This window comes from Diplotaxodon limnothrissa, linkage group LG23 (assembly GCF_057381915.1).
Source record: "Diplotaxodon limnothrissa isolate DT_005_m linkage group LG23, D_limnothrissa_male_GT1.1, whole genome shotgun sequence".
In the NCBI taxonomy this organism is placed as follows: Eukaryota; Metazoa; Chordata; class Actinopteri; order Cichliformes; family Cichlidae; genus Diplotaxodon; species Diplotaxodon limnothrissa.
This window is the reverse complement of record NC_140617.1, coordinates 21,133,285-21,136,164: the sequence shown is the minus strand read 5'-3', so window position 1 is coordinate 21,136,164 and position 2,880 is coordinate 21,133,285. Positions and strand designations below refer to the sequence as shown.

Sequence of the window (2,880 nt, the reverse complement as noted above, 5' to 3'; positions counted from 1 at the left end):
AGCATGCATCAAGACTTTCATCCCTAATCTCAAGGTCTGAAAAGCTTACTACAAGGGTGCCTGACACACCTGCAGAGAGAGGTGGGATTTAACAGAGTCCATCAGGTTGTCTTCAACAACACAGCAGAGTCTCTACAAGCAGTGGTGAGTCTAGTTGATCACATTCATGTTTCAGTGCAAATCTTCGATTCACTTTATTCATTTCATGCTGACTTTCTTTGTCTCCAATCCTCTACCTTAAGTATGTTTTCACTACAGCCATTTCCATCCTCTTTACGATATCCTCAACTGTTATTCTGCATTTCTCTCCCTATATCCAACACAGAGGGAACAGAGGTAATTCTCATCACCTCTGTTCCCTGTTCCCTATATTCATGATCCAGCCTGACACGCATGGCTGGGATTGTCATCAAACAGAACTAAGAGAACAGAAGAAAAAAAAAATCTTGAAACTCATTCTCCACAGGCAGCCTGGAACAGGACATATGTGGCAGGAAAGAAGGAAAAGCAGAATGGATCCACATTAAATAGAATGAAAACTGAATTTTAAATAAAATCAGTTTCTTTTCTCTGTCAGAGTGCAGACATGTCTGCTGCCAGCTGTCTTCTATCTCATGATCAGTTTCAGTGCTCCATCTGTCTGGATATCTTAACTGATCCAATCTCCACACCATGTGGACACAACTTCTGCAAAAACTGCATCAGTCAACACTGGGATATTAGTGAAACCTGTCAGTGCCCCACATGTAAAAAGGTGTTTGAGACCAGACCCGAGCTGTACATCAACACTTTCATCTCTGAGATGGTTTCTCAATTCAGACGTGAAGCTCAGCAGAAAGTCAGCAGCAGCAGTTCAGAGCAACAAGCTGCCAAACCAGGAGAAGTTCCCTGTGACATCTGCACTGAAACCAAACTGAAGGCCCTGAAGTCCTGCCTGGTGTGTCTGGCCTCCTACTGTCAGACTCACCTGGAGCCTCATCTGACAGCTTCACGTCTGAAAAGACATCAGCTGATTGATCCTGAGGAGAACCTGGAAGGCAGGATGTGTATGAAGCATGATAAACCTCTGGAGCTGTTCTGTAAGACTGATCAGACATGTATCTGCATGCTCTGCTCTGTTATAGACCACAGGACTCATGAGTTTGTTCCTTTGAGAGAAGAATATGAAGGAAAGAAGGCAAAACTGGGGGAAGACTGAGACTGAAATTCAACAGATGATCACGAAGAGACAACTAAAGATTCAGGAGATCAAAGAGTCAGTGAAGATGAGTAAAGATGCTGCAGACAGAGAGAAAGCAGAAGGTGTTCAGGTCTTCACTGCTCTAACGAAGTCTCTCAGGAAAAGCCTCAACGAGCTCATAAAGGAGATTGAAGATAAACAGGAAACAACAGAGAAACAGGCTGAAGGTTTCATCAAAGATCTGGAACAGGAAATCTCTGAGCTGATGAAGAGAAGCTCTGAGGTGGAGCAGCTCTCACGCTCTAAAGACCACCTCCGCCTTCTCCAAAGATTCTCATTCCTGAAAGCTGCTCCAGCCACCAAGGACTGGACAGAGGTCATTATCCATCCACCATCATATGAGGGCACTGTGGTGAGAGCTGTGGATCAGCTGAAGGAGACTCTCAGTAAAGACATGAAGAAGCTGTTTGAGGCTGAGCTGAAGAGGGTCCAGCAGTATGCAGTGGATATGACTCTTGATCCTGATACAGCACATCGGAAACTCATCCTGTCTGATGATGAAAGACAAGTACACTGTGGTGATGAGAAGAAGAATCTTCCAGACAACCCAGAGAGATTTTCTAAAGGTGTTTGTGTTTTAGGAAAGCAGAGTCTCTCTTCAGGCAGATTTTACTTTGAGGTTTGGGTTAAAGAAAAGAGAGACTGGATTTTAGGAATGGTCAGAGAGTCAGTCAACAGAAAGGAAGAAATCACACTCAGTCCTGAGGATGGTTACTGGACTGTAGCAGTAGTAAATGGAAATGTATGTGTAGCTTTTGAGGACTCCCAGGTCCGTCTCTCTCCTCAGTTTTGTCCTGAGAAGGTAGGAGTGTTTGTGGATTATGAAGAGGGTCTGGTCTCCTTTCATGATGTAGATGATGCAGCTCTTATCTACTCCTTTACTGGCTGCTCCTTCACTGAGAAACTCTACCCATTCTTCTGTCCCGGTGTCAATGATAATGGTAAAAACTCTGCACCTCTGATCATCTGTCCTGTCAATCAGTCAGTCTGAACTTTTTCGATCCAGAAACTATATTAATTACATTATTCTCAACATTTTAACAGCACAGAGAAGAAGTCCTAAAAACAGAACTGAACAAACTGCACCTGTTGATAAAAAACCATGAGATATGGTCAGAAGCTTCAAAACAAACTAGTGAGCTCACCTTTCAGTTGATTTTTATTGAACTGTTTTCAAGTTGAAGAAAAAGATTTCTTTGAGGAAGTAAGATAAGATAAGATAAGATAACCTTTATTAGTCCCACACGTGGGAAATTTGTTTTGTCACAGCAGGAAGTGGACAGTGCAAAAGTTATGACGCAAAAATTAGAATACAATAAGAATAAATACAGTACACAGCTGTACAGAATAGAATAAAATAATATACTATATACAGTAGAATAAAATAGAATAAAAATATACAATAAGATAAAAATAGAATACGAATGCTATATACAACTGAGTAAAAATACGATGCCAGAAAAGATTATTGCACTTAGTGTTATTGCACATGTGTGGATGTGTGTGTTTGTTCAGTTAAAGTCTTTGTTGTGGAGTCTGACAGCAGTGGGGAGGAAAGACCTGCGAAATCTCTCCGTCCCACACCGTGGATGCCGCAGTCTCCCACTGAAGGAGCTGCTCAGTGCTGTCACAGTCTGCTG

At 42.3% G+C, this 2,880-nt stretch overlaps 1 pseudogene; it reads left to right on the top strand.

Moving 5' to 3' along the window:
- The first annotated feature begins 586 nt into the window (after positions 1 to 586).
- Positions 587 to 2,231, top strand: LOC146607980 (E3 ubiquitin-protein ligase TRIM39-like; annotated as a pseudogene).
- Positions 2,232 to 2,880: the final 649 nt, after the last annotated feature.